The sequence below is a fragment of the Pogoniulus pusillus genome, chromosome 4, assembly GCF_015220805.1.
Source record: "Pogoniulus pusillus isolate bPogPus1 chromosome 4, bPogPus1.pri, whole genome shotgun sequence".
In the NCBI taxonomy this organism is placed as follows: domain Eukaryota; kingdom Metazoa; phylum Chordata; class Aves; order Piciformes; family Lybiidae; genus Pogoniulus; species Pogoniulus pusillus.
The window spans coordinates 19178268-19200244 of record NC_087267.1 but is presented as its reverse complement, the minus strand read 5'-3'; the positions used below and the strand labels follow the sequence as shown (position 1 = coordinate 19200244).

General features: G+C 45.4%; 1 long non-coding RNA gene across 2 annotated transcripts in view; it reads left to right on the top strand.

Moving 5' to 3' along the window:
- LOC135174777 (uncharacterized) overlaps positions 1-21977 on the top strand; it is a 99820-nt gene that overhangs the window by 33458 nt on the left and 44385 nt on the right. The window contains exon 3 of one of the 2 annotated variants that reach the window (XR_010302088.1): positions 2790-2845. The exons of the other annotated variant lie outside the window; for it this stretch is intronic. This is a non-coding gene — a long non-coding RNA (uncharacterized LOC135174777). Of the gene's footprint in view, positions 1-2789; positions 2846-21977 lie in introns of those variants that run through there. 2 annotated transcript variants of the gene reach the window in all.

Genomic DNA, 21977 nt, shown 5'->3' with positions numbered 1-21977 from the left:
CCTCCAGCTTTGCTCCATTCCTCCTAGTCCTGACAGCCTAAAAAGTTCCTCCCCAGCTTTTTTGTAGGCTCCCTTCAGATCCTGGAACGCCACAAGAAGGTCACCTGGGAGCCTCCTCTTCTCCAGACTCAACAGACACAACTCTTTCAGTCTGTCCTCACAGCAGAGCTGCTGCAGCCCTCTGAGCATCCTCGTGGCCCTTCTCTGGACACACTCCAGCATCTCCACAACCCTCTTGTAATGGAAGCTCCAGAACTGGCTGCAGTACTCCAGATGGAGTCTCCCCAGAGTGGAGTAGAGGCGGAGAATCACCTCACTCTACCTGCTGGCCACACTTCTCCTGATGCAGCCCAGGATCTGGTTGGCTTTCTGGGCTGCACGTGCACACCGCTGGCTCATATTGAGCTTTTCATCCAACAGCATCCCCAAGTCCCTCTTCTCAAGGCTGCTCAGCCACTGCCCAGCCTGTATTTGTGCTTGGGATTGCCTCGACCCAGATGCAGGACCTTGCACTTGGTCTTGTTGAATCTCATGAGGTTGGCTTGTGCCCTCGTCTCCAGGCTGTCCAGGTCCCTCTGGATGGCATCCTTGCCCTTCAGCCTGTCTGCTGCACCACACAGCTTGGTGTTGCCAGCAAACTTGCTGAGGTTGCACTCAGCTCCCATCTGCTGCTCCATTAGCAGTCCATACCTTGCAGAGGGAGCAGCTGCAGCTGAGAAGCAGCCAGTTCCTACAGGGCAGGGTGAGTCTTTGGAATACATTTGTCTGATCATGCAATCCATTGATGCTGGCTGGGAGCTGCTCCCACCACTGCATTCTCAGAGAAGTTTTGCCCTTTTATTTTCACCATCAGCATTTCACAGCTAGTTCAGCTTTGGCTTCTTCAAGACTTCTACAACATTACTTGAGTCTAACAATGGCCCTGGCAGATGCCTCTCTCAGTCCACTTTTCTCCTTCTGCTTCATGCAGCGTGAGGCTGAGCTATTACACACCACCACTAGGCCTGCATTTGAGTTGTTTTGGGGGTTGGGGTTTTTTTTTTGTTCTCACTAAACAGAAGGAAAAAGGACTTAAAACAGACATTTCAAGAAGGACCTTCTGGACTCAAGAGCAGAGTCAGCCCTTGTGTCAATGACAGCTTCATCAATTTCAGTAAGTGCCTCCTCTCCCCTTTGCTATCATGTTAGGCATTTTTGTTGTAATCTGCTTCCCCAGAGAGAGTTTTCCCATAGATATTCAGGTTTCTGTGCACATAAATAAAACTAGGATTGATAACTATCAAGGGGCAGTGTATATCCACCCAGTTTAGGATGTAGCCACTCAAAGCAGTGATTAAAAATCACAAAAATATTCAGGCCGAAAAAAACTCCTCAGGATCCCCAAGTCCAACCAGTATCCCTACTCTACAGGGTTCACCCTAAACCATATCCCCAAGCACCACATCCAAACGACTTTTAAATACATCCAGGATTGGTGACTCAACCACCTCCCTGAGCAGCCCATTCCAGTGCCTGACCACTCTTGCTGTGGCAAAAAAAAAAAAAAATCCTATTAGTGTTTTAATTATTAAGAGTGTTACCTGACTGGAACAAAACTGGTTTGGGAGATCTGCAGGGAGATGTCTGGTGGGGTGACAGATCAGTGCAGGCTCGAGAGAGGATTTTGAAATACGTGCTTGCCTCTCTGTGTGTATCTTTCTTTAAAGAGAATAAAGGAATTTGCTTTGCAGGTAAAAAGGAAAAGTAATTTAAAAAGAACACCAAGAATTTGTAGCTCCCAGGAAGAATTTTCAATCTGTCAGCAGTGGTCATGTTTTAAGCTTTAACAAACAGTCTGTGAAGTTTATTGAGCTAGAGGACAGCAGTATCTGCTAAAGAATCATAGAAACCTAGAATGGCTCAGGTTGGAAGAGACCTGAGGGATCACTGACTCCAGCCTCCCCATCATGGGCAGGGACACCTCCCAACTAGACTCAGTTGCTCAAGGCCTCATTCAACCTGGTCTTCAACACCCCCAGGCAGGAGGCAGCCACAACCTCCCTGGGCAGCCTATTCTAGAGTCTCACCATCCTCCTACTGAAGAACTTCCCAAGATCCAGTCTAACCCTGCTCTCCCTCAGTTTCAGACCTTTCCCCTTGTCCTGTCTCTAGACACCCTCATGAAAAGTCCCTCTGCAGCTTCCCTGGAGAATCCTTTCATGTACTGGCAGGTAGCTCTAAGGTCCCTCCAGAGTCTTTTTTTCTCTAGGCTGAACAACCCCAGCTCCCTCAGCCTGTCCTCATAGCAGAGGTGCTCCAGCCTTTGGATCATCTTTGTGGCCTCCTCTGGACTCTCTCCAACAGTTGTGCCCATCCAGCTTGAACCTCTCGAGCTTTCACTGCCCTGCTGTTATTTTCAAAGCATTCTTAACACTGTGTCATAGAATCATAGAATGTCAGGGGCTGGAAAGGACCTCAAAAGATCATCTGGTCCAGCCCCTCCTACTAGAGCAGGATCACCTAGAGCAGATCACACTGGAACGCATCCAGATGGTACTTGAATATCTCCAGAGAGGGAGACTCCACAACCTCCCTGGGCAGCTTGTTCCAGTGCTCTGTCACCTCACAGTGAAAACATTCCTCCTCAGGTTCACATGGAACCTCCTGTGCCTCAACTTCCACCCATTGCCCCTTGTCCTGTCACTGTGCATCACTGAGAAGAGGCTGGCTGCATAGAGGCTGGCTCCATGTCAAATCATGACTTTTTGTTTCATATTTTTTGGAAACTTGTTTCCCTTCTCCATTTGCAGAGAACAACATCATAGAAAGCAGGCTGAAGAGAGCCCCCCCAGGTGTTATGTTGGTCACTCCTTTGCTGGAGATAAAAAGAAGTGTACCTACTTAATTCCCAACAGATGTCTGTTCATAAAAGTTTCTAATGAGTGAAATCCCACAATCTCCCTGGAAAATCTGTGGCAATGTTTCAATGTTTCTTTCTATTAATCCTTATTTTTTAATTCCTTTATTCCCCTCCTCTGGAGTAGCCTAATTCTCCCTACATCATTCACTTCATGTGATGATTGGGAATGCAGGGCTATTTGCTTGTAGAAAACTGTATGAGCAACTTGGCTGCTAAAGAATTGTTCACTTACTTTGGCAGCTTTTTGCTTCAAGCCTGCAAGAGGAAATTCTTGCCAACTCCTTGCAATTTTTCACGTCTGTCTCATGGTACTTGGTGTTTTTTTTTCTTCTTCTTTTTTCCCCCCTTTTATTTTTTCTCCTGAAGCTGCAGTTACTGAGTCATAGATCTTCACTTCTATTTCAGAAGGGGAAAAAAAAGTCTTCAAGTGCTTCCCCCCAGCCCCCTGTGAAGAAAGTGCTTGCAAATGCCTTCAAGAAAATTTAAAAGGACACAGAAAGGAGTTGGCAACCAATTCATGCAAGTTCATCTTCTAACATTTTCAGCTTTCAAATTGCTTGAGCTGCTTGTTATTAGTGGTTTTGATCTCACAGTTATGTGAAGGTCTTCTGACGTCTCTGCATTCTGTGTAAACAGTTCAAAAAGGGCAGGCAACTGCATAAGAGAGTCCAGCAGAGAGCCACAAAGCTTCTGAAGGCAGTAGGCTCTGAGCTGACCTTCTTGTGGCCTTCCAGTATCTGAAGGGAGCCTACAAAAAAGCTGGGGAAGGACTTTTTAGGCTATCAGGTAGTGACAGGACTAGGGGGAATGGAGCAAAGCTGGAGATGGGGAGATTCAGAGTGAATGTGAGGAGGAAGTTCAGGACTAGCTGGGAGGCTTGGCTATCAGGTCAGGACAGGACCAAGCTGGGAGGCTTGGCTGATACAGCTGAAGGCTTTGCAGCCATCCAGAGGGACATGGACAGACTGGAAAGCTGGGCACAGAGGAACCAGATGAAGTTCAACAAGGACAGGAGTCCTGCACCTGGGGAGGAATAACAAACTCCACCAGTACAGGCTGGGAGGTGATCTGCTGGAAAGCAGCCCTGTGGAGGGGGACCTGGGAGTGCTGGTGGAGAACAAGTTATCCATGGCACAGCAATGTGCCCTGGTGGCCAAGAAGGTCAATGGGCTCCTGGGGTGTATTAGGAAGAGTGTGTCCAGCAGATCAGGGGAGGTTCTCCGCCCCCTCTACTCTGCCCTGTTGAGACCTTATCTTGAATACTGTGTTCAGTTTTGGGCTCCTCAGTTGAAGAGGGACAGGGATCTGCTGGAGAGGGTCCAGCAGAGGGCTAGGAGGATGATGAGGGGACTGGAGGGCATGGCTGATGAGGAGAGGCTGAGGGACCTGGGGCTGCTTAGTCTGGAGAAGAGAAGACTTAGAGGGGATTGGATAAATGTTTATAAGTATCTGAGGGCTGCCCAGGAGTGGGGGACAGGCTCTGCTCACTGCTCCCTGGGATAAGAAAAGGAGCAACGGGTGTAAGTTGCAGCAAAAGAGGTTCTGCCTCAACACAAGGGGGAACTTCTTTACTGTAAGGGTCACAGAGCACTGGAACAGGCTCCCCAGAGAGGCTGTGGAGTCTCCTTCTCTGGAGACTTTCAAGGCCTGTCTGGATGTGCTCCTCTGTGATCTGTGTTAGATAGTATTGTCCTGCTCTGGCAGAGGGGTTGGACTTGATGATCTCCTTGGGTCTCTTCCAACCCCTAATATCCTGTGATCCTGTGAAAGCTGGAGATGGGGAGATTCAGACTGGACATGAGGAGGAAAATACTCAGCATGAGAGTGGTAAGAGCCTGGCATGGGTTGTCCAGGGAGGTGGTTGAGGCCCCATCCCTGGAGGTGTTTAAGGCCAGGCTGGATGGGGCTCTGGCCAGTCTGATCTAGAGTAGGGTGTCCCTGCCCATGGCAGGAGGCTTGGAACTAGATGATCCTTGTGATCCTTTCCAACCCTGATTCTGTGGTTTTGTGACAGGCTGAGGGATCTGGGGCTTGGAGCTTGGAGCTTGGAGCAGAGGAGCCTGAGGGCTGCCCTCATTTGTGTGGATAAAGATGTGCAGGGCAGTGTGGGAAGGACAGAGCCAGGCTCTGCTCAGGGATATCCAGTTACAGGACAAGGGGCAATAGGGGCAAGCTGGAGCAGAGGAGGTGCCACAGAAACAGAAGGGAAAACTTCCATGTGAGGGTGGCAGAGTCTTTGCGCAGGCTGCCCAGAGAGGTTGTGGAGTCTCCTTCTCTGGAGATCTCCCAAACTTACCTTGATGTGTTCCTGTGTGACCTGCCCTAGGTGATCCTAGGACAAGGGGGCTGAACTGGAGCATATCTGGAGAGCCCTTCCAACCCCTACCATCTTATGATTCTGTGTAAGCACAGAAATCTGCTCAGTGAATCCTAAACCTTGGTAATTTTTAGCTGCAAAACCACATTTCTGCTGATTGCAGAATCAGCATTGAGTTGGAAACTGCACTCTGATGTAAAGCCAAATTACAGTTTAATCTTTTATGAAAACTGTATTTTATGGAAGCATGGGAACTGAAGTTTGCAATCATAGCATCAGTGCAGCATCAAGTCGTGATAGGGAGCTCAGTGCTTACTTTGTGAACCACTTCAAGGCTTTCAAAGTTTAGTAAAGAGGAAACTCTCTTCCTCCAAGAAGGCAAAGACAAAGTGTTAAGATGCAGCAAATGCTTAAAATCTTTCATTTCCAGGAGTAATATGGGAGACATTTTTCTGCTCTGTCACACTTCCACATTTTTCCATCTGAGTGATGCTTCACTTTCAGACATTTTTCATGTGAATAACCTCATATACATGGAAGAAATACTAAGTTATAAGGATCTGTGACTGAAAAGCAATGTTGTGGGTTTTGTAGATCAGCACTGAAGGGGAGTTGCTTCTTGCAGAAGTTTTTCAAAGCTCCTGGGATTATAATATTAAATAAAGGGTTGAAGGGAGAGAAATGGCAACTGTCCCTCAGAATTAACACCTCTGAGTTATCTCCTTTATAGGACAGATTATGAGTTGTGACTGAGTGAATTTTAGTACAAAACTGGATTTTTTCAAATTAGTAAAATATTAAATGCTAGGTGGATTTTGTCTGTGTATCAGTGTGTGCTTGCAGCCCAGAAGGTCAGTAGCAGCCTGGGCTGCAGCAAAAAGCAGCATGGCGAGAGATGGAGAGAGAGGATTCTGCCCTCTGCTCTGATGAGACCTCAGCTGCAGTGCTGTGTCCAGCTCAGGAGTCAAACACAGAAAGGACATGGACCCAATGGAGCAGGGCCAGAGGAGGCCATGAAAATGATCAGGGTGCTGGAGCAGCTCTGCTGTGAGGACAGGCTGAGGGAGCTGGGGTTGTTCAGGCTGGAGAAGAGAAGGCTCCAGGCAGACCTAAGAGCAGCCTGCCAGTAGCTGAAGGGGGCTGCAAGCAGGCTGCAGAGGGACTGTTTGCAGAGGCCTGCAGTGACAGGACCAAGGCAATGGTTTGAAATGAGAGAAGAGCAGATTTAGGTTGGATGTTAAGAACAAGTTCTGCACCATGAGGGTGGTGGAACACTGCAGCAGATTTTTCAGGGAGGTAGTTGAGGCTCCATGCCTGGAGATGTTAAAGGTGAGACTGGACAAGGCTGTGAGCAACCTGCTCTAGTGGAGGATGTCAGAGGGGTTGGATTGGATGACCTTTAGGGATTCCTTTAAACCCAAACCATTCTATGGTTCTATTCTCTGATTCTATTATCACATGTAGATTGTTACTGTGTCCAAACTTGGTTTGAGTTTTTTTCCCCTCTTCCTGCCCCTAACCAAAACACATCTGGTATATTTTGTCTTCCTGCTAATGATGACTGGCTGGACTCAACAGCTTTGACCCTGTTTCATTGTGATTAAGCTTGTTAGGGTTTTATGGTTTTAGTATCTGTTTTACCACATTTTCATTACTGTGTGTTTTATTAAAGTTCAAGTGGTTTGTATTTTTATGGTTGCATCTGGTCTGGATAAACCCTGCTCCAGACTAAAAAGCTACTTGTCTCAGTAGAGGGCATGAGGGAAGTTTAAAGTGTAGTGAGAGGCATCTGTGTCAGTAGGATGTTTGGACCTAGAAACTGTTTTCTCTGGAGCTAGCTCATAGCAATCTCACTACATAAAGTATGGAAAAGGTGTCCATGTTCCCATCCTTCTGCATTTCTTTATAGAGATCTGTTCTGTAAAGTATCTGCTGAAATCACCATGCCAGTCTGCAGAAGTGCACAGACGTTGAAGAGAACAAAGCTTTCAGCATTCTCTATTTAAATGGTGTTCTCTACAATCTGGTTAACATACCCAAGGCTTTGCTAGGAGTTCTGATGTGCAGCCCTCAGTAAGTGCAGTACCTGAACTCTGCATCGTTTGGTGGTCTCCCATGTATCAAACACAGTCTTTCTGCACCAGCTTTTCAAAGAGCAGATTGGTCAAATCTTGTTGCTGTTAAAGTTGCCTTGGAAATTTTATCTCTTGCTCTTGACGCTTCTTGCACCACCTCCAGCACAATTCTTAGTTTATTATTTAATCAGATTTCCCTTTTGCTCCTCCAGCAGTTACTGCCTCTCTAGACCATTAATGCTTCTCCCTGTCTCCTACAAGGCAGATTTTGTTAATGGATCTGGGGGTCAGCTGGCTGAACATGAGCCAATAGAACATGGCCCAGAAGGCCAAAGGCATCCTGGCCTGTACCAAACCAGGTGTGTCCAGCAAGAGTAGGGCAGTGATGGTGTCCCTGTACTCAGCCCTGGTGAGGCCACAGCTTGAACTGGGTTCAGTTCTGGGTGCCACAGGACAGGAAAGACATTGAGGGGCTGAAGGGTGTCCAGAGAAGAGCAATGAGGTTGGGGAGGGGTTTGGAAGACATCATATGATGAGAGGCTGAGGGAGCTGGAGTTGTTCAGTGTGAAGAGAGGGCTGAAGAGAGATCTCATTGCTTTCTACAGCTCCCTGAAAGGAGGTTGGAGTGAGGCTGGTGTTGGTCTCTTCTCCCAAGTAATAAGCAACAGGAGGAGAGGAAATGAGTTTGAGTTGTGCCAGGGGAAGTTTAAGTTGGACAGGAGGAAAAACTTCTTTAGTGGAAAGCGGTGAGGACTCTGAACAGGCTGCCCATGGAGGTGGTGGAGTCACCCACTCTGAAGATACTGAAGAAGCTTTAGATGTGGTGCTTCAGGAGATGGTTTAGTGGTCATGGTAGTTGTCTTATGCTTGGACTTAATGATCTTAAAGCTCTGTTCCAATCTTCATGATTCTATATTTGCCACATAAAAGAATTGTCCATTTTTTGTATTGTTTCAGCTATTGCAGAAATGTCATACTTCATAAATCACCTGGTTGTTCTGAAGTGCAGAATACAACATAAATAGAAATACATGTAAATATAAAATCAACTGAAACACAAGCCTGGAGAAGAGGAGGCTCAGGGGTGACCTTTTTGCTGTCTTCAACTACCTGAGGGGTGGTTGTGGCCAGGAGGAGGTTGCTCTCTTCTCTCAGGTGGCCAGCACCAGAACAGGAGGACATAGCCTCAAGATATGTCAGGGGAAATTTAGGCTGGAGGTGAGGAGAAAGTTCTTCACTGAGAGAGTCATTGGACACTGGAATGGGCTGCCCAGGGAGGTGGTGGAGTCGCCGCCCCTGGGGCTGTTCAAGGCAGGATTGGACGTGGCACTTGGTGCCATGGTCTAGCCTTGAGCTCTGTGGTAAAGGGTTGGACTTGATGATCTATGAGGTCTCTTCCAACCTTGGTGATACTGTGATACAAAAGATCAGATCGCTCTCTCAACCAAAAAAAAAACAACATAAAATATTGCACATTGCACAGCTTATCAAGCTTTTTAAAAGCTGTTTTGTTGTGTTTTATTTATTATGCTCTTAGATCACAGGATAAGATTTTATTATTCTTGTGAATTTTATCAGAAAATGCACAGAAGCCTCAGGAGGAAGTGGTTGCATATAAACTCCAGGCTTCAGTGTTGTACTTTGACAAGAATGAATAAGTGGTTCAGAAGGTTTCACTCAAAAATATTTTTACAGTTTCAGTGGTCTGGGGGGGAAAAAAGTAATTTCAAAACTGATGTTATTATGAAGTGCTGTGTTGTTATGGACAGCATTTTAGGGGCACAGTTTTTCTGAGCTTGAAAAGCCATGTTGGTCATTGAATAGCATCAGAGAGTGGCTTAGGCTGGAAAGGACCTCCAAAGGTCATCCAGTCTAAGCCCCCTGCAATCAGCTGGGATATCCTCTACCAGTGCAGGTTGCTTACAGCCTCGTCTGGACTGACCTTGAATATCTCCAGGCATGGGGTCTCAATTGCAGCATTCCACCACTGTCATGCCAAAGAGCTTGTTCCTCGCACCCAATCTGAACCTGCTCTGCTCTCATTTCAAACCATTGCCCTCATCCTGTCACTGCAGGCCTTTGCAAACAGTCCCTGGGCAGCCGTCCTGAAGGCCCCCTCAGCTACTGTCAGGCTGCTCTTAGGTCTGCCTGGAGCCTTCTCTTCTCCAGGCTGACCAATCCTAGCTCCCTCTGCCTGCCCTCACAGCAGAGCTGCTCCTGCTCTCTGATCATTTTTGTGGCCGGCTATGGACCTGCTCCATCAGGTTCATGTCCTTGCTATGTTGAGGCCTCCAGAGCTCGATGCAGCACTGCAGGTGAGGTCATAGAATCACAGAATCAACCAGGTTGGAAGAGACCTCCAAGGTCATCCAGTCCAACCTAGCACCCAGCCCTACCCAGTCAACTAGACCATGGCACTAAGTGCCTCAGCCAGGCTTTGCTTGACCACCTCCAGGGATGGCAACTCCACCACCTCCCTGGGCAGCCCATTCCAATGCCAATCACTCTCTCTGCCAACAACTTCCTCCTAAAATCCAGCCTATACTTTCCCCAGTGCAACTTGAGACTGTTCCCCCTTGTTCTGTTGCTGGTTGCCTGGGAGAAGAGACCAACCCCCACCCGGCTACTGCCTCCCTTCAAATCCCTTCAGGTCTCAGCAGAGCAGAATCCTCTCTCTTGATCCTGCATAGAGCCAAAGTTTCACTGAAATACCTCACAGCAGATCAAGTGTAAGCCTTAAAACTGTCTTATGTCCACTGGTTTTGGGGCTCCAGAGCTGGCCATCGATTCAGAACTGAATGTTGATTTGATCACAAGCTGGATGGTGATCCAGAGCTGGATGTTGATCTCTAAATACAGGGCATTGATGCTGAAGTATTTTGCTTTGGAAGTGTAACTGTACCTGATTGGTTGGCCAGGAACGATGGAAAATATGGTTCACACTGTAAGTGTTGAGTGAGACCCCAGGAGACCTTCAAGCGTCCAAGGAATCTGCTGCCAGTAGATGGCAGCAGAATGGAAAAGAAAAGGCACTGAAGTAGGAGATAGTGGACAAAAGAGCTGCGGTTGCTAACAGCTTAGTTTCACCAGCTGGTTTTGACTGTGCAAGGTAAGCTGAGGTTTGATTGGAAAATGGGGAATGTCCAAGGCATGCTGACTTTTGCTGTCTGACCTTGGATTGTGTAGAATTTGGGCTGTGCTTCTGTAAACACTGATTCCTAGTGCGAGGATGTATCTGAACAGATTTCAGCTTGAGTTTGTCTGTGGAACTTGTAATGTTTCACTAGTTCTGTAGTGTGAAGAATGATTAATTCTCATGGCCTGTTGAATAAAAAAAACAACGAAACTCATTATAGAAAAGGGGAGAGGTATTAATTTTAATTAGGGCTGTCAACTTCTGTCCAGATCAGAAAAGAAGTAAAGCCTTAAGCTTTGATCACCCAGTGCAAAGAATTGCAAACAACTTCAGTTCAGGGAATGCGTTTGCTATTTCTTTATTGATGTGGGGTGTGGGTGTCTGTGTGGTCCCAGAAATGGAACAAGATGAGTGAAAGAGGTTTAATGTTCATTTTTACCTTCAAATTTGGTTTTGCACTATTTGGTCATTCGTGAGACTATGCAGCAGTGTCATTGTTCTGCATGCTTTGTGGTGCTCTCTGCTATAAACTTTTAGTGAAGAAGATTCAGGATTGAAACAATAATTACTTAGCTTTGCATGGAGGAAGTGTATCCAGCCATTTATAGCCTTCTGTGTGATTTATTGTACTGCCAGGCATGCCAGTACAAAAGTTACACCTAGAAATTTGTTTGTGAACAGGATTTGATGCATAGACAAAAAAAATTAGCAGTGACCCTTCAAAGATGAAGCAGGTAAAGGGTGTGGGGGGAGCTTTATTCTGTTTGCCTTATGAATTTGGCCTTTCTTGAAGCTGACTGATTTTTATTCTTTAATTTTTTTTAGAAACAAAATCTGTGTGTTTAAAAATTGCTCTGCCAAAGGTAAACTGCAGGCTCAGGAATAGTTTTAAACCTCCAGAGCAGCCTCCCATGAGTTAGCTGATGATTATTCTGTGTTGCTTTGTGTGACAGCAACAGAGTGGGAAACTTCTTTTCATCTACCTACATATCTCTCTGTATCTATAGATCTCTGCAGGTTGTTTATGGATATCTTGATTAACGTGACCCAAGCTGAATGCTTATTTCCTGAGAGCTCATTTTTATGAGCTTTTAGAAGCTTAGCATGAGGGATATGGGGGAAGAAATAATCTTGAAACAGATACCAGAACACCTCTGTTTTGCTTAACACATGCACGTGTTCTATTAACACTTGTGTTGATCATACCACTGCTCTTGTAAGAGATTTTAAAAGGCAAGATTTGTTTTCTGATACGTCAAATTGACCATGCCACTGATATTCTAGAGACATGAAATGCAAGATTTGCCCTTAAGGCAGGTCATACTGATCATCACTGTTATTTTAGAGATTTAAAATGCAAGATATGCTTTTTGATAGGTCAGATTGATCATACTATTGATGTTCTAGAGATATAAAATGAAAGATTTGCTTTTTGAGCAGGTCAGTTTGATCACCACTGTTACTTTGGAGGTATTAAATGCAAGATTTTCTTTTGGGCAGGTCAAATTGATCATAGCACCGATGTTCTAGGGATTTTAAATGCAAGATTTTCTTTTGGGTAGGTCAAATTGATCATAGCACTGATATTGTAGGGATTTTAAATGCAAGATTTTCTTTTGGGTAGGTCAAATTGATCATAGCACTGATATTGTAGGGATTTTAAATGCAAGATTTTCTTTTGGGCAGGTCAAATTGATCACCACTGTTACTTTGGAGATATTAAATGCAAGATTGTCTTCTGGTAGTCAAATTGATCTTACTACTGATGTTCTAGAGATCTGAAAAGCAAGATTTTCTTTTGAGCAGGTCAAATTGATTATAGCACTGATGATCTAGGGATTTTAAATGCAAGATTTTCTTTTGGGCAGGTCAAATTGATCACCACTGTTACTTTGGAGATATTAAATGCAAGATTGTCTTCTGTAGTCAAATTGATCTTACTACTGATGTTTTAGAGATCTAAAAAGCAAGATTTTCTTTGGGGCAGGTCAAATTGAACATACCACTGATAGTCTAGGGATTTTAAATGCAAGTTTTTCTTTTGGGCAGCTCAAATTGATCATAGCACTGATAGTCTAAGGATTTTAAATGCAAGTTTTTCTTTTGAGCAGCTCAAATTGATCATAGCACTGATAGTCTAAGGATTTTAAATGCAAGATTTTCTTTTGGGCAGCTCAAATTGATCATACCACTGATGTTCTAGGGATTTTAAATGCAAGATTTTCTTTTGAGCAGGTCAAATCATATAGAACATATTTCCCTCCCCCCCCAACCTTAAAGGCATGCAGTAAAGTGGCTTGATTTTTATTTGATCTCAGAGTCATTTTAAACAAGTTATTATCCTCTGCTTCAGACAAATTCTATTCTTTAAAGCACTTTTCAGAAAGAATATAATTTAGGCATTAAAACAATTCCTTACAGATGTCTTAGTGGTGTGGTGAAACATTAAGAGCCAATCCTTACTAGAACAGAGGAAGTTAAGTGCAGAGAGTAGCATGCTGCTGTTGACCAGCCATGGTGTAGATGAGCAGCACAAATCTCTGTCTCCTGCCATTGAATGTTTTTGTGGTGTTAATTTGAAATGCTGTCTGTTAGTTTATTATCTGTTTGGAACTGAAACTGAATTGTTCAGAACCAAGTTTGAATTGTTCAGAACATAATTTGAGTTGTTTGGAACTGAATTTGAATTGTTTGGAACTGAATTTGAGTCATTTGGAAACAAATTGTTTTGAACAGAATTTGTGTTGTTTGGAACCGAATTTAGATTGTTCAGAACTGAATTTGAGTCATTTGGAACCAAATTTGAATTGTTCAGAACCGAATTTCAGTTGTGTAGAACTGAATTTGAGTTGTTTGGAACTGAATTGTTTGGACCCAAATTTGAATTTTTTGGAACTGAATTAGAATCTTTTGGAACCAAATTGTTTTGAACAGAATCTGTTTTGTCTGGAACTGATTTTAGATTGTTCAGAACTGAATTTGAGTCATTTGGAACTGAATTTGAATTGTTCAGAACCGAATTTGACTTGTTTGGACCCAAATTTGAATTTTTTGGAACTGAATTAGAATCATTTGGAACCAAATTGTTTTGAACAGAATTTGTGTTGTTTGGAACTGAATTTAGATTGTTCAGAACTGAATTTGAGTCATTTGGAACCAAATTTGAATTGTTCAGAACCGAATTTGATTTTTTTGGAACTGAATTTGTGTTGTTTGGAACAGAATCTGAATTGTTTGGAACCTTATTGTTTGGAATTTCTTTAAATATTTGGAAGTTCTTTAACAGAAGCAAAGAACAAGCCTTGGAAATGAAGAAATTCCACTGACCCAGTTAAGGATAATGAGGAGGTTAGAACTGGGGCCAGAATATTTTGAGTTGTGCATTTAACGTTCAACTGCTCAGTCCCCTTTTTGAATGACATTACCTCATCTTCCATCCATTCAGGAAAAGAGCTGCAAATCCCACAAGAACAGATCCAAGTTATCCAAGGTCATTGTACGAGCAGAATGTGGAGAATTTCTTCTCATGTTTTCAGTGACAAGGGGACGATTTAAAAATGTGTTTGAGGAAGAGCAATGAGGCTGCCGAAGGGACTGCAGGGAAAGTCTTATGAGGAGAGGCTGAGGGAGCTGGGGTTGTTTAGGCTGGAGAAGAGAAGACTCCCTCCTTGAGTCCTCCCTGCCTTATCACACTCTACAACTACATGAAGGGAAACTGTAGTAAGGTGGAGTTCACGCTCTTCTTCCAGGCAACGTGTGACAAGAGAGGGCACGGCCTAAAGCTGTAGCAGGGGAGGTTTAGGCTGGATGTTAGGAAGCACTTTCTTATGGAAAGGATGATTAGACACTGGAATGGACTGCCTAGGCAGGTGGTCAAGTAGCCCTTGCTGGAGATGTTTAAGGAAAAATTGGATGTGGCACTTAATGACATGGTTTAGTCAATGCGGTGCTGTTAGGCCATAGGCTGGACTCAATGATCTCAGAGTCTCAATGCTTCTGTGATTCTGTGAAGTGTTTTGATTTGGACAAAACAGACTTGTCAGGCTGGAGTCTCTGCTTTGCTTTCCCCAACCTGATTCATGCATCAGGTGCAACAGGAGTGGTAGGAGGAAGGAAAAGAGAAATATAGTAAGGTGCTTTATGTGAGCAGATGACATCAATTGGAACAAATTACATTCTGCTTCCAGTGATGTCATCCAGCAAGCTGGAATTGCTTTTAATGTTTCCAGTCTGACTAAATTCCTTTTTCTTTCAGTTCTTCCCAGCAATTAGTTTTTATAGTGCAATGGCTCAAAGTCTTGTTTATAGTCCTGCACGGTGAAAATCTTGGGACAGAAAGGGCAGGCAGAACTAAAAAAAAGCCCTCCATGTTGTATTAAATTATTGGTAATTTGGGAATATTGGAAGATTTGGATGTTTGTAAGCCATTGCCAAGTGAGCTGGAGCAGTATTCTTGTCTCATGGGCATGGTTTTATAAAGCCTGGAAGTGTACAGTTGAAAAACACAAGGCAGGAACAGTTTTCTTGTTAGTATTGTTTAAATCCATTTTTGGGTTTCTGTATCTAGACATAAATATCAGTGTCATGAAATCAGGCAGTCAAATAACATAGTGTGAACTCACTAGACATGCAGATTTAAAGTAGAAATAGAGATTTTTAACAGAAATAGGGGGGGACCTAGACAGCCTGGATGGGCAGGCAGAGGCCAGTGGGATGAGATTTAACAAGGCCAAGTGGAGGATCCTACACTTTGGCCACAACAACCTCAAGCAGCACTACAGGCTGGGGACAGAGGGGCTGGGGACAGCGGGGCTGGAGAGCAGCCAGGAACAAAGGGACCTGGGGGTACTGGTGGATAGTAGCTGAAGATGAGCCAGCAGTGTGCCCAGGTGGCCAGGAGAGCCAATGGCATCCTGGCCTGCATCAGGAACAGTGTGGCCAGTAGGACAAGGGAGGTTATTCTTCTCCTGTACTCAGCACTGGTCAGGCCACAGCTTGAGTCCTGTGTCCAGTTCTGGGCTCCTCAATTCAAGAGAGATGTTGAGGTGCTGGAATGTGTCCAGAGAAGGGCAACAAAGCTGGTGAGGGGCCTGGAACACAAACTGTATGAGGAGAGGCTGAGGGAGCTGGGGGTGTGCAGCCTGCAGAAGAGGAGGCTCAGGGGGGGACCTCATTGCTGTCTACAACTACCTAAAGGGAGGTTGTAGCCAGGTGGGGGTTGGTCTCTTGTGCCAGACAACCAGCAACAGAAGAAGGGGACACAGTCTCAAGTTGTGCCAGGGGAGGTCTAGGCTGGAGGTTAGGAGGAAGTTGTTGCCAGAGAGAGTGATTGGCATCGGAATGGGCTGCCCAGGGAGGTGGTGGAGTCACCATCCCTGGAGGTGTTCAAGAAATGCCTGGCTGAGGCACTTAGTGCCATGGTCTGGTTGACTGGACAGGGCTGGGTGCTAGGTTGGACTGGATGATCTTGGAGGTCTCTTCCAACCTGGTTGATTCTATGATTCTATGAAATACAGGGGTTTTTTTTGAGGGAGTAGAAATAGAGATTTGGAGTAGGAAGACAGAACTAGTAATACAGATTTTGAGTAGAAATACAGATTTCTAGTAGAAATAGAGATTTTTAGTCTATGTAACAGGTGACAACTGGATTAGAAATACAAAAGAAGGTATTTCAGAGCGCTCGCTAAAAAGCCGGTGGAAGCTTTGCTCTTTCTTGGCTATTTTTCACATCTTGACCAAATCCTCGTGGCCCTGAACGGAGTTTCAAAGCTGTGAGGTCAGCATTTGGCAGAATCTTGGTTTCATGGAAGATTTTTCTGAAAATCCTGGGATGTTCTGTTGTTTTGCTTCAGAATTGTCTCCCTGTAAAAGCAAATTGCAGCCGTGGCCTCGCAGCAGTTTGAGGTGCCACAGAGTACCACAGATGCATGCTTTGAGATGCAGTTCTTTAGTGTGGGTTTGGAATGTGGGACAGTATTGATTAACATCTAGAAGGTGAAAGGGACCTCCAAAAAGGCTGCAGAGGGACTGTTTGCAAAGACCTGCAGTAACAGGATGAGGGCAGTGGTTTGAAATGAGAGCAGAGCAGATTCAGACTGGATGTGAGGAACAAGTTCTTTGGCAAGAAGGTGGTGGAACACTGCAACAGGTTTCCCAGGGAGGTACTTGAGGGCTCATCCCTGGAGATATTCAAGGGCAGGGTGGACAAGGCTCTGAGCAACCTGCTCTAGTGAAGGATGTCCCTGCTGGCTGCAGGGGGGCTGGACTGGATGAGTCCAGTTGGAGGTCACCTCCAACCCAGATGATTCTATGAGTTCACAATTCTATGCTTCCATCATTCTATGATTCTATGACTTCATGATTCTAAGCTTTTATGATTCTGTGATTCCATGATTTAATGATTCTATGGTTTTTCATCTATGCAACAGAAAAATCTCACTGAATTGCATACAATTGTTCAGATTGACGTTAAAAATCACATTTCCTACCAAGACAGCTATTAACATTCCCAGTGCTCTCTTTTCCACCTTCTGAGGATCAGATAATTCCCACCTACTCCTCTTGAGTACCATCTCACCTCAGAAGGCTCTATCATTAGATATCACAGAACCTTGGAATGCCTTAGGTTGGAAGGGGCCTTAGAGTTTTCTGCTGAAGAACTCCAAAACATCACCTGGTGGGATCTGAAACCAAAGGGATCTTAAGCAATATTTTCCTCACAGAATCACAGAACAGGCTGAGTTGGAAGGGGCCTCCAAAGGTCATCCAGTCCATCCTCCTCTGGCAGTCAACAGGGACATATTCCACTAAATCAGGTTGCCCAGAGCCCTGCCTAGCCTCATCTTGACTATGTCCAGGGATGGGGCCCCAACCACCTCCCTGGGCAATCTGTTGTAGTGTTCCACTACCCTCACAGTAAAGAACTTGTTCCTAACAAGTGATACAAACCCCTTACTTGCTTCTAGTCATGAAACAGGAGAGGGGGAAAAATGCAATTTTACAACTCTGACACAAATGTTTATCCAAAATGCCTTTCTGAACTACAGACAACTTTTTCCTATCCCAGGCTCCGGACACAGAGAGAACAATGCAGGAAATTCCATATTCCACTGAGGGAGGATAAAACATTTTAGTGCTGGTTTTTCACTTTCTCCACACTCCCTTTGCGTGGTGACAGCTGTTTGAAATTTGTGAATTCGAAATCTTAGAGGCAATGTTAAAGTGTCAAATTGTAATGGACAGAAAATGCTTTCTCTGCCTGCTTTCCCCTACCTGTATGTGTGTGTGCCTGCAGTCCTAGAATCCTAGAATGCCTCAGGTTGGAAAGGACCTCAGAGAGCTCATTGACTTCAACCTCCCCACCACGGGCTGGGACACCTCTCAACTGGACTCTGCTGCCCATAGAATCATAGAATCACCCAGGTTGGAAGAGACCTCCAAGATCATCCAGTCCAACCTACCACCCAGCCCTATCCAGTCAACACTAAGTGCCTCATCCAGTCTTTTCTTTAACACCTCCAGGGATGGTGACTCCACCATGGCCTCATCCAACCTGGCTTTCAACACCCCCAGGCAGGAGGCAGCCATGGCCTCCCTGGGCAGCCTATTCCAGAGTCTCACCACCCTCCTACTGAAGCTGAGGGAGAGCAGGGTCAGCCTGGACCTTAGGAAGAAGTTACTCAGTAGGAGGGTGGTGAGACTCTGGAATAGGCTGCCCAGGGAGGCCATGGCTGCCTCCTGTCTGGGGATGTTGAAGGCCAGGTTGGATGAGGCCTCAGGCAGTCGAGTCTAGCTGAGAGGCATCCCTGGCCATGGTGGGAAGGTTGGAGTAGATGAGCTCTGAGGTCCCTTCTAAACTGAGCCATCTATGAGTTTATGAATCCACACTGATGTGTAACAGCTGTTTAAAATCACTGCCCCAATCTGCACAGGAACAGCAAGTGAGGTGTGCAATATCCAATGAAATTTTGGGGGATTTTAGTCTGGAACAGGGACTCATCCATGCACTGGATCAAAGAGGATAGGAGCATTCCATGTTATGCAGCACCTGAGTTGTCTGGAGAGAAAAGCTATTTCCTAATAACTCTGTTGGGGGCCTCTCCAAGAATGAAGACAGGAGATCCAGTGTTATATCCTTAATAGTCTGTAGCCATGGCAGCCACAGCACCTTGTGATTACCTGAGGCCAAGCACTTCATTTGAAGAAGCAACTTCCCCTGAAGTGATTTGTTTAACAGTTTTCTAATCTGCTGGCATATACTCCTGGCAAAATCTGCATGAAAAGAGAATTAAAGCTGAGGAGAGATATCAACGACTCCAGGCTACAAAACAGTGCAGAGCTATTTTAAGTATCCCAGTGAGCCGCCTTTACAATAGGAAAGGATTTTAGTACTGCAGTGAAGGTCTTGAGAAATCTCAAAAGACAGATAAAAGTTGGTGAAGTACACACTTTGTCTCAGATTGTTCTGTAGTTGCTTTTCTGATCACAGGATCACAGAATGTTTGGGCCTGGAAGGGACTTCCAGAGATCATCCTGTTCAACCTCCCTGTCTGAACAGGATCACCTAGGGCCGGTCACACAGGAACACATCCAGGTGGGTTTGGAATGTCTCCACAGAAGGAGACTGCACAACCTCTCTGGGCAGCCTGCACAAGGGCTCTGCCACCCTCACTGGGAAAAAGTTTTCCCTCCTGTTTCTGCGGCATCTCCTCTGCTCCAGCTTGCCCCCCACTGCCCCTTGACCTGTCATTGGACATCCCTGAGCAGAGCCTGGCTCTGTCCTCCCAATGCTGCCCTGCACATCTTTATCCACATGAATGAGGGCTTCCCTCAGGCTCCTCTGCTCCAGCCTAAAGAGCCCCAGCTCCCTCAGCCTGTCCTCACAGGGAGATGTTCCACTGCCTTCAGCACCTTTGTAGCTCTCTGCTGGACTCTTTCAATCAGTCCCCTGAGGTCCTTCCTGACCTGAGTGGCCCAGAACTGGACACAATATTCCAAATGTAGCCTCAGCAGGGCAAGAGTAGAGGGGAGGAGAACTTCTCTCAACCTACTAACCACAGCCCTTCTAACTCTGAGATATAAAAAGGCAAGTGACTAAAGTGTGTCTTCAGCATATTTATTATCACTGCACATGAATTTCTTAGTAGGCATCCTTCAGCACCTTTAGCCTTCCACTTCTCTTGATGAATCTCTCAATGTTCTTTCCTCTGTGGCATGGATTATTGATCCACCTGCTGGCCATAGCCTCCTCTCCTATTGTTCCCTCACTACTAAGCAATCATAGAATAGTTTGGGTTGGAAATGACCTTAAATATAATCTATTTCCAACTCCCTGCCATGGTCATGGACACCTTACAGTAGACTCCATCCAACCTTTCTTCAAATCCTTCCAGGCTTGAAGCTTCCACAATGTCTCTGGGCAACCTGTTCCAGTCTGTCACCACCCTCACGTGGAAGAATTTCTTTCTCATGTCTCATCTCAGAACAGCTTCTTTCAGTCTGAAGCCATCACCTCTTATGCTGTCACCCCATGCCTTTGTACAAAGTCTCTCTCCAGCTCTCCTGTAGCCCACTTCAAATCTAGAATGCTGCTCTAAGGCCTCCCTGGAGCCTTCTTTTCTCCAGGCTGAAAAATCCCTACTCTTTCAGCCTGGCCTCGCAGCAGAGATCTTCCAGCCCTCCCAGCACGGCTGTGGCCTCCTCTGGCCCTGCTCCAACAGGTTTCTGTCTCTGCTGTGCTGAGGGCTCCAGAGCTAGCCCCATATGTTTGCAGAATTGGTTTTCTCAATAAAGACCTTGGAATCAATTATTTGGTCTTGCTGAGTAAAATTTGTCCTTATTTTTGTTTTCTCTTCATTGGAACTCTTTGTGTCCCTTGTATTTCCTTCACAGGAAGTGCCTCTTTGAGGAGGTTTTTCCATTGTCTTCCTTGGCAACAATGCTGGAGCTTGCTTAGAAAGAAATCCTTGAAAGAATCAATCCTTGACATATTTTTGTGGTAAAAACCTTAACTCTAAAATGTTGTCCATGAGGTGTAGAAGGACCTGGATAAGGGGACTGAGTGCACCCTGAGCAGCTTTGCTGATGATACCAAACTGGGTGGGGATGTCTAAGACCTTGTCTGGCTGTGCTGCCATCCAGTGACCTCTGGAACAGGCTGAGAGTTGGGTGAAGCAGAATCTCATGAAGTTCAATAAGGACAAGTGCAGAGTCTGGCATCTGAGGAGGAACAACTCCAGGCACCAGTACAGACTAGGGGTTGTCCTGCTGAAAAGCAGCTCCATGGAGAAAGACCTTGGAATGCTGGTGGACACCAAGTTCTGCATGGGGCAGCAATGTGCCCTTGTGGGCAAGAGGACCAATGGCATCCTAGGGTGACCCTCTCTCTACCCTGATGAGATCACACCTGGAATACTGTGTCCAGTTTGGTACTCCCCAGTTCAAGAGAGACAGGAGTCGGCTGGAGAAAGTCCAATGGAGAGCTGTGAGGATGACTGAAGGACTTTGAGCATCTGAGCTGTGAAAAAAGACTGAGAGACCTGGGGCTGTTTGGTCTGGAGAGGAGAAGACTAAGAAGGGACTGATCAATGTCTGTAAATATCTGAGGGGTGGGTGTCAAGATGAAGGTGCCAGGTTCTTTTCATTGGTGCTCAGTGGTAGGACAAGGAACAAGAATCACAAACAGGAGCACAGGAAGCTCCACCTCAACACCAAGAGACAGTGAGGGTGCCAGAGCCCTGGAGCAAGCTGCTCAGAGAGGTTGTGGAGTCTTCTTCTCTGGAGACTTTCAAAACCCACCTGGATGTGTTCCTGTGTGACCTGCCCATGGTGATCCTGCTCTGGAAGTCCCTTCCAAGCCCTAACATTCAGTCACTCTGTGACACAGGTGGGAAGAAGTGATTGTGTTTGTGTAAGTTCAGCTATTTCTGCCGTGACTAGGGAATTTGGCTGTGTGGATAAATAACTCCATGTGACAATATCCTGGAAGTCCATCAAAGTTGCAACCATTTCAATAGCTGAGAGTTTTAAAAGAAAGTCTCTAGGGATGAAGAGACTTTTAAGGAACAGTCTCAAACCCCACAAAGCCTGCACACACAATTTTAGTAAAGCTTGTGTATAAGATTTCAATTAGTTTGAACTTCACAATAAGTCTAATGAGCCTGCTTTGTTCTGCCAAGGGTCTCAGGAATAAAAGCGTTGGATTTCTTCAAGGACCAATTTTACATTTACTTTAATTTGTACACAAATTAATTTACTTCTGAGGGGGAAGAAAAAAAAAGAGAGAGAGAGAGAAAAGGAAAGAAATAAATGGCCTGGGGACATGCATATTACTTCCCTATTTGAAGAGGGAAATTTAATTTAGCCACAGTTGGTATTTTTAAATTCCTGAGCTGTAAAATAAACCCAGGTGCAGCAGAGAAAGGGAAAAAAATCCTCTAGAAGAAAACCTATCAGTGCAGGCTTTTGCAAGCAGTCCCTCAGCAGCCTTCCTGTACCACCCTTCCTCTACCGGCAGGCTGCTCTTAAGTCTGCCTGAAGCCTTCTCTTCTC